The sequence below is a fragment of the Oncorhynchus mykiss genome, chromosome 24, assembly GCF_013265735.2.
Source record: "Oncorhynchus mykiss isolate Arlee chromosome 24, USDA_OmykA_1.1, whole genome shotgun sequence".
In the NCBI taxonomy this organism is placed as follows: Eukaryota; Metazoa; Chordata; class Actinopteri; order Salmoniformes; family Salmonidae; genus Oncorhynchus; species Oncorhynchus mykiss.
The window spans coordinates 5,419,670-5,429,573 of record NC_048588.1 but is presented as its reverse complement, the minus strand read 5'-3'; positions in this window follow the sequence as shown (position 1 = coordinate 5,429,573).

The window sequence follows — 9,904 nt, the reverse complement described above, 5'->3', positions numbered from 1 at the left end:
TGGGGGTATTGTCAGTCTGAAATTGGAAACAGCCTTCCCCAAACTGTTGCTACAAAGTTGGAAGCACAGAATCGTTTAGAATGTCATTGTACGCTGTAGCGTTAAGATTTCCCTTCACTGGAACTAAGGGGCCTAGACCAAACCATGAAAAACAGCCCCAGACCAGTATTCCTCCTCCACCAAACTGTACAGTTGGCACTATGCATTGGGGCAGGTAGCGTATTCCTGGCATCCACCAAACCCAGATTTGTCCATTGGACTGCAAGATGGTGAAGCGTGATTCATCACTCCAGAGAACGCGTTTCCACTGCTCCAGAGTCCAATGGGGGTGAGCTTTACACCACTCCAGCCGACGCTTGGCACTGCGCATGGTGATCTTAGGCTTGTGTGCGGCTGCTTTGCCATGGACACCCATTTCATGAAGCTCCCGACTAACAGTTATTGTGCTGATGTTGCTTCCAGAGGCAGTTTGGAACTCAGCAGTGAGTGTTGCAACCGAGGACAGACAATTCAGCACTTGGCGGTCCCGTTCTGTGGGCTTGTGTGGCCTACAACTTTGCGGCTGAGCCGTTGTTGCTCATAGATGTTCCCACTTCACAATAACAGAACTTACAGTTGACCGGGGCAGCTATAGCAGGGCAGAAATTTGATGAACTGACTTGTTGGAAAGGTGGCATCCTATGACGATGCCACGTTGAAAATCACTGAGCTCGTGCTTGATTGTATACACCTGTCAGCAATGGGTGGGGCTGAAATAGCCAAATTTACTAATTTGAAGAGGTGTCCACATACTTATATAGTGTATGTGTAAAGATATACCAGGTTCTTGTAGTTCAGTTTGGAGCGTTTGAGCAAACAAAGGAAACCAGAGAATAAAAATATATTACAATACAGGTTTTATTTACAGTTAACTTTAATAAAAAGTTCAACAGTATGTACAAGTTGCTTGACAGCTCAAAAATGCAAAAAACACTCCCCCAACTGAGTTTTTTCAAGAGAGCTTCGCAACACACGTTGTATTAGCAGTTCTCTTGAACAATGAATATGAGGCAAAGGTTATGTAGGCCTAAACAGGTCAAATAGACATAGGCCTACCAAAATAAATAGACACACATTTAAACAACAGACAACATCAATGATGATACTGCAGTCACTGACGATAGCAGGTGTTCATATTTTCAGTAGCCTATTACAATTTATTTTTTACTTATTTAACCTTTAATTAAGTAGGCAAGTCAGTTAAGAACAAATTCTGATTTACAATGACGGCCTACCCTGGGCCAAACCCGGACGACTCTAAGCCAATTGTGCGCCGCTCTATGGGACTCCCGATCATGGCCGGTTGTGTTACAGCCCAGGATCGAACCAGAGTCGAACCTCTAGCACTGTAATTCAATGCCTTAGACCGCTGCACCACTCGGGAGCCACAATAGCCTACTTATCCAAAACGGAATAAACCAAATAAATTCTTGGAGTCCCCGACACAATGTAATGAGGAAGTGAAGCGAGTGCGCACCATAGAGATTGTTAGAGTACTCATCTTTGTATATGTGACTTTATAGTGTCTGTGGCAGCATGGGCAGCGCCATTGAAGCTATCTCCATATTAAAATAGTCAATTGTCTTCTATATTGGCTGATTGCTCCCAAATCATAGGAATCCCCACCCAGTTGACTACTTTAAATTGGTGGAAGCCCTCATTGACAATGTTAAAATGGGTAAAAATGGGTTATATTCATGACGAGTCCTCTATCTATCTCTATGGTGTGCACCAAGAGGAGAAGGCGAACACAAACACGGTTTGAAAATTAAATGTAGGCTCCTAACTTTGTTTAGAAGATACAATCAATTCTCACAATGATTTAACACGAAGTTGTTCATGAAGTCTTTACGTATTAGTCATTAGTAGCACAAACAAATATGTGTGCGGCAAAGTGCACTCTGTAAGCCTCCATTTGTCAGAGTTCAAATTGCATATGGTGCCCTATGGAGAAAGAGAGTGGACGCACTCGTTTCGATGTGGCTGTAGAGCAGCTAAGTTCACGTCGCCATAAAACGTTTTTATGAAAAGCTGAAAATACAAGTGAATGTAATTCTAAATTACTTAGTTAGTTAACCAGGGTACAACTTTGGTGTTAGAAGTGGGGGGGTTATAATTATTATAATATATTTTTTTATCCAGTTGAATAAACACTCCAAACAGCCTACCCGACCACTCGGAGACGTCCGCGTGGTCCTAAAGCCCACGATGCCACATTTTGTATCACATTCCAAAGATAAAAGTGGGGGGGGCAAAAATTTCATTCAAAATGTGTGGACATGTCCCCCCCCCCCGTCCCCAGTGAAAGTTGCGCCCCTGTAGTTAACCCTTACAGAGAAATTTCAACCAAATTAGATATATTCACAACAGCTATGGGGGGGACCGGTACTAAATGTAACACGGGTTAGTTGTAAGAGGCTGAATAACTCCGCTTAGAAACCATTTCCAAAGCTCTTATTAAATGTGCCAAAGCTCGGAAAGTGTGTCTACATGCCTATGTTTTTTTTTAAATAATTATTGACCTGTAGAACACCTGTGGAACTCTCCATGTAACTAAACATATACTTTTTATTTGTAGGATGTGGTCTTTTGATTGGTATAGTTGATGACAATAATTATTGTTGTGTTTTCTCACAAGATTAGTAAAAGCCCCTATGCTCGGGGCTAGTTGGTAGACTGGTGATCAACTTGGCTACCTCCACAAAATGAACAAATGGGGTGGAGATAGCCTACCAGTCTACTAGAGAACTCTTGGGAGTCTTAAACCTATTCCTGTCCTCAGTAATTTCTTTCTAAAAAGTAATTATGTGTTTACATATGTTTTTTTCCCACTCTTTTAAGAGGAACGACCACCTTGTGTCGTTTTCTGCCACTGAGCCGCGTTAGCCAGCCGCTCTGACTTGCTGAGGAATTCAGCGGATGGACACGTGTCTTTGGCCGTGCTCCCACATTCCCACATGATCATCGTGTTCTTGGAGCATCTCTACTACTGTGAATTTGTTCTATACATTTTTTTTATTTTACCTTTATTTAACTAGGCTAACAGCGAATGATCTGAGCATTTCCTGAACGGCGGTCCACGCCAAGCTAGGAGGAGATCAGATCTGGAGGAGGGACCAGGACAGGAGGTAAAGGCCATAGGCTAGTGCTAGTGCCATATACAGGACTGGTGCCAGCACAAATCAGTTGGACGGGTCTTTTTGTGTTTTATTAGGGATTCCCATTAGTTGTTGCCAAGGTAGCAGCTACTCTTCCTGTGGTCCTAACGCATCAAGACACATTAAACAAAAGATAAAACCGTACATCATATAACATCACTACACCACTAGATATCCACCACACAAAATGCACGATACCACAATGCAACAATACCACAATGTACATGTGTGTAGAGTGCGTGTGCTAGCGCCTGTGTGCGTATGCGTGTGTCTGTGCCTGTGGTTGTGTGTCTCTTCACAGTCCACACTGTTCCATAAGTTGTATTTTATCAGTTTAAAAAAAAATCTGATTCTACTGCTTGCATCAGTTACCTAAAGTGGAATAGAGTTCCATTTAGTCGTGGCTCTATGTAGTTCTCTGCACCTCCCATAGTTCTGGACTTGGGATGTCTGGTGGCATGTCTTGTGGGGTATGCATGGGCATCCGAGCTGTATGCTATTAGTTTAAACAGACAGCTTGGTGCATTCAGCATGTCAACACTTCTTACAAAAACAAGCAGTGATGAACCTCCACTTTGACCCATGAGAAATTGACATGCATATCATTAATGTTATATCTCTGTGTGCATTGAAGGGCCAGCAGCGCTGATCAGTTCTGAGCCAATTATAATTTTCCAATTATAAAGTCCCTCTTTGTGACACCTGACCACACAAGTGAACAGTAGTCCAGGTGTGACAAAACTAGGGCCTTCTTTTTTGATGGTGTTGTTAAAAAGGCAGAGCAGCACTTTATTATGGACAGACTTCTCCCCATCTTAGCTATTATTGTTTCAACATGTTTTGACCATGACAGTTTACAATCCAGGGTTACTTCAAGCAATTTAGTCAACTCAACTTGCTCAATTTCCACATTATTCATTACACAATTTAGTTTATGGTTTAGTGAATGATTTGTCCCAAATACAGTGCTTTTAGTTTTGAAATATTTAGGACTGTTATTCCTTGCCACCCATTCTGAAACTAACTGCAGCTCTTAAGTGTTGGAGTCATTTCAGTTGCTGTAGTAATTGACGTGTATAGTGTTGAGTCATCTGCAAACATTGACAAACTGGCTTTACTCAAAGCCAGAGGCATGTCATTAGTAAAGATTGAAAAATATAAGGTGCCTAGACAGCAGCCCTGGGGAATTCCTGATTCTACCTGGATTATGTTGGAGAGGCTTCCATTAAAGAACATGCCTAGGTTTGCTAATCTTGCCAATGAAAACATTTATTTTACTAGGCAAGTCAGTTAAGAACAAATTCTTATTTTCAATGATGGCCTAGGAACAGTGGGTTAACTGCCTGTTCAGGGGCAGAACGACAGATTCGTACCTTGTCAGCTCAGGGGTTTTGAACTTGCAACCTTCCGGTTACTAGTCCAACGCTCTAACCAATAGGCTACCCCATCATTAAAGTAATTGGCAATATCAGTGGGTTTTGTGATGAATGAGCCATCTGATTCAATGAATGATGGAGCTGAGTTTTGGCCTTTTGCCCAAAATGTCATTTAAGGTGTCCCAGAGCTTTTTTACTGTCATTCTTTACATAATTTATCTTTGTTTCATGTTATAATTTATTCTTATTTTTATTCAGTATAGTCACATGGATTTAATTGTTTTTACGGTCATTTTCTCAATGGGAGCATGCTTATTAGTAACTGGAATAAGCAATTTCACAAATGTGTTATTTGAAGCATCTTGCTCCTCGATGCATCTTGCTCCTCATTACACACCACAGACTAACTGATATTCTTTACATCAACAACATAGGAATCACCACAAAACTTTTTGTATGACTTCATAGGCGGGCACGTTTCGTTTCACCAAACCTCCTATGTGTGCATGCGCTGGTGCGTTCACCATTTTTTTAAATGGGTGTTATAGTAAAGACCATAGGCAGCTCTTGAGTTTCAAGTTTGGGGAAGCTTACAATTTATACTACCATTTCTGTGTGACAAGTATGATTATTTTGACATGTGCATTTTCGTGGAACAGTTTCATTTCAGTAATAACGTTTGAGTTTGTCCAAATCATTGTCATGTGGTCAGTCATAAAAATCTGAAGTAAAATTCTACTAAGAAGAGAGCACCATGCTCTGCCATACGGGAACATTGCAACACTGTGGTATATTGGCGGCTAAAGAAATGAGCACATAGAACTCAGAGATAGCCTGTATGCCAATGAAGCAGTGGCCTGTAACTTCCATCAACAACTAAGTAAAAGACATAGTCCTAAAGTCAACAAATAAAAACAGTAGAAAATATCCTGATGAACATTCCGTTTTTTTCAATCACATTCATCTCTCTACTCAGCCTACTCAGCCTCCCTTTTTATCTGTCTTGAATTGAGCTATGACTAGTAAAGTCCATCCTTGTATTAAATCATTAAATTATTTATACTTGTACTTTTACTTTTGATACTTAAGTATATTTAAAACCAGGCACTTATAGACTTTTACTTAAGTAGTATTTCACTGGGTGACCTTCACTTTTCCTTGAGTCATTTTCTATTAACGTTTCTTTACTTTTACTCAGGTATGGCAACTGGGTTCTTTTTCCACCACTGGGATAAAATTGTACATTTTCCAGGCCTACTGGTGACATACAGTATGTAATGGGGAATTAATACAAAATAAACATTCAAAGGGCAAACAATTCACAGAATGAAACAATGAATGGTGCAAGAATTGACAGGAGACAGCTGATCACATTCCGGAGAGCTGAGTGCATGCATTCTGGAGAGAGACGAGCCATATCTTCGCTGCACACCCCTCCCCTTCTTCTTGTTGCAACATTTCAAGACACATTATTTTCCACACTTGATTTTAGATGCTTTTCACTGACGGGACGCAACTCAATCAGCTGCCCATAGGCCTACACACTTGTGATTTGAAAGAATCCATATATTTTTTTAAAGAAGTTAATGTTCCTCTGTGGCTACGTTGGTGAAGTATTTGGAAAGTTTAAATGTAAACAGACGTAATTATATAATTTTGGCAAAAAAAAAATCGACTTACAAACCAACTTTCCTTTCCAATTTGCAAGAGGCTGAAACCAGAGATCTGTATGCGATGACGAGATGCTCATGTTTCCACCCTAATAATGGGAGTCATTGTCCCAAAGGTCGGGAAGGCAGGCGTCAAGCTTAGGTCTGCATATTATGCCTATAGAAACGCATTGGGCTTATTATGGACAGATTTTGGCGAGAGTGAGCCCTCTCGCTTTTCGCCTCTTCCTCTCTGCTGAAAATCTCTCACCGGACAAAACATCAGAGTGAGCGAAACAGCATCCCTCTGTCTTACTATATGTAGCCCGTGTCTCTGATGCTGTCTGGCCAGAAATAGTATGACAAACCATACTCTTTTGGTCCAGACAGCATCAGGTACATGGTCTACGCATACTGAGACAGCTGTTTCGCTTACTCGGATGCTTTATCCGAGAATAATGTGTCTTTCTGTAGGCGCACGTCTCGGTCAAATAAATGATCAACATTTCAATATTTGATTTGGACGGGAAAGGAGGTATGGTAGTGCGGGACAGGGCCATAACGCCCATAACTCCGGCCCTGGCCATATATTAACCCGTATAGCAGCCACTTTATTAGTGGCATGGACATGCCCTTTGCTCTCTCCGCAACTGTCCTTACTAGACTGTATAACGACCACTCATAGTTCAGTTAGATATCTTCATCATGTCGTTTGCACAGATTCAGAAGCAGCCACGCTTTAGATTTCCTCACTGATTAGAAAGTGCAGAGGTGTATTGCTTTGCAGAGAGTCTTGAGTCTATCTGTTCTGAGAGCAGTACAGTGCTATCACAGTCATCTCTGTCTGTCTACAACAGCATGTTCAACTGTGCTGGTAGAGAAATGGCTTATCGCCTTTGTCCCCGGCTTCAAAAACACATAACCGCTTCTGAGAAGTCAAATGTCAAAAGGCAGTTATAAAACAAACTACGCTATCCACAATCTGAGCTTAGTAACATCACCACCCATCCCACAGCTAACGCCTGCCGACTGTAAAGGTGTGAGTTTTGTCTACGCCCCTGCCCTACTCTGAGGTTCTTATAACTGTATATGGGGGGTGTAGTAGGAAAACAGTGTCTGTCTGTCAATTTCATCCTCTGTGTCACTTTCTGAACTTAGTTCCTTTTTCATGTCTTTATTTTAGTTAGTCAGGGCGTGAGTTGGGATGGGCATTCTATGTTGTTTTTCTATGTTTTGTTCTGTTGTTATATTTCTATGTGTTTGGCCTAGTATGGTTCTCAATCAGAGGCAGGTGTCAGTCGTTGTCTCTGATTTGGAGCCATATTTATGTAGCCTGTTTTCTATTGTGTTTTGTGGGTGGTATTATCCTGTGTTAGTGTTTTCACCATACGGGACTGTTTCGGTTGTTTGTTAGTACTTTTGTTATTTTATTTTGTTCAGTGTTCTGTTGATTTATTAAATATATCATTATGGACACTTACCATGCTGCACATTGGTCTGATCCTTGCTACTCCTCCTCTGAAGAAGAGGAATTCTGTTACACTATGCCACCTCTACATGACTTGTACATCTCATTAAAGACTCACCTCAAATGGTTTATTCTGTAAGTTATGCTTTTGCATTTCTGGGAAAAAATGTGTTTCCCCCAAAAAAGAAGACGGAGCTGTTTTGAAAAGTTAACTCCTCAAAATGAGACAAGGGCTCATTAACAAATAACAAATGGTACTCAATATACAAAACAACATTTGAACGGGTATACACACACACACACACACACACACAGTAAAGACTAAATATAAAACAAATATTTTTAGATCAAAACATGAGCACTTCCTTTGACATTTTAGTAGATTTCCCTTACAAATGTCACCAGCTTAATGTTCTAGGCCTGTCAGTAGTATATCAAGAGAACTGTCACCACACTTCGATCAGTGACATTTGATTTCCCTCTTATCCACGAACACACCATTTTACAACATGTGAACTTTAACTCTACGTGGTAAAACCAAGCCCCTATTAACTTCTTCCTCTTTGACCTTTACGTAATGTACAGTAGAGTGTGATGGGGCTGATAAGTATTCTAGATGTAATCGTTCAACACCACAGAGCAGGGGTTCTGTTTCCATCGCCTCTGCTTTGTCTCTCCGTCTGGGGGCTTTCATGGCTAAAAATAACAGGTGGGGTTAACCGTTTCCACTCTCAAGCCTGGCTTCTTTTTTTTTACACCAACATTTTCATACAGATCAAAGTGTTTGATGGGGTTTATTTCTGACAGGCATGGCTCCAAAAAGAGATTTTATTCAAAAGATGGTCTGAATACGGAACAGTAGGTCTGAAAGTATTCCGTTGTGAAGTCTAGTCACACATGCAGTCCCACTTCTTTCTCCTCAAAGTATGCAATAGAAAGACAGTTGGTGTAAGACATGCTTCTGGGTAATCAAAAAATTGATCGATTGAACAACATAAGTCACCATTGGTGGTGCCTTTTGATTGTCTGCTATTTCCACTTCAGATGAACTGTTAACATAACGTACAACTTCTCAAGACCACATTTGCATGGCTGTGAAGTGATACTGAAAAGAATGTGATACTGTAACGCAACTCATATAGTTGTACTGATAGAGCTCACCGCACATTGTATTCTCAGTTTGAATATGACATTGCATCTGTAAGAGCCTCAAAATAACGTCAAACCAACCTCCTAATGAGGCCCTTCAACTGAACGAATCTATAAAGTCACAACAGGGCCACCATCATACTCTATCTACAATTTTGACTGTGTTTCAGTCACCAGTGAAGGGGATACTCCGGGATGCTGGCCATCTAGGCAGAGTTGCAAAGAAAAAGCCATGTCTCAGACTGGCCAATAAAAATAATAGATTAAGATGGGCAAAATAACAGACACTGGACAGAGGAACTCTGCCTAGAAGGCCAGCATCCCAGAGTCGCCTCTTCACTCTTTACGTTGAGACTGGTGTTTTGCGGGTACTATTTATTAATGAAGCTGCCAGTTGAGAACTTGTGAGGCATCTGTTTCTCTAACTAGACACTCTAATGTACTTGTCCTCTTGCTCGGTTGTGCACTGGGGCTTCCCACTCCTATTTCTATTCTGGTTAGAGCTAGTATGGGCTGTGCTGTGAAGGGAGTAGTACACAGCGTTGTACGAGATCTTCAGTTTCTTGGCAATTTCTCACATGGAATAGCCCTAATTTCTTAGAACAAGAATAGACTGACGAGTTTCAGAAGAAAGTTCTTTGTTTCTGGCCATTTTGAGCCTGTAATCGAACCCACAAATGCTGATGTTCCAGATACTCAACTAGTCTAAAGAAGGCCAGTTTTATTGCTTCTTTAATCAGAACAACAGTTTTCAGCTGTGCTAACATAATAGCAAAAGGGTTTTCTAATGATCAATTAGCCTTTTCAAATGATAAACTTTGATTAGCTAACACAACGTGCCATTGGAACACAGGAGTGATGGTTGCTGATAATGGGCCTCCGTGCGCCTATATAGATATTCCTTTACAAATCTGACATTTCCAGTTACAATAGTCATTTACAACATTAACAACGTATACACTGTATTTCTGATCAATTTGATGTTATTTAATGGACCAAAAAATTATATTTTCTTTAAGAAACAAAGGACATTTCTATGTGGCCCCAACCTTTGAACAGTCGTGT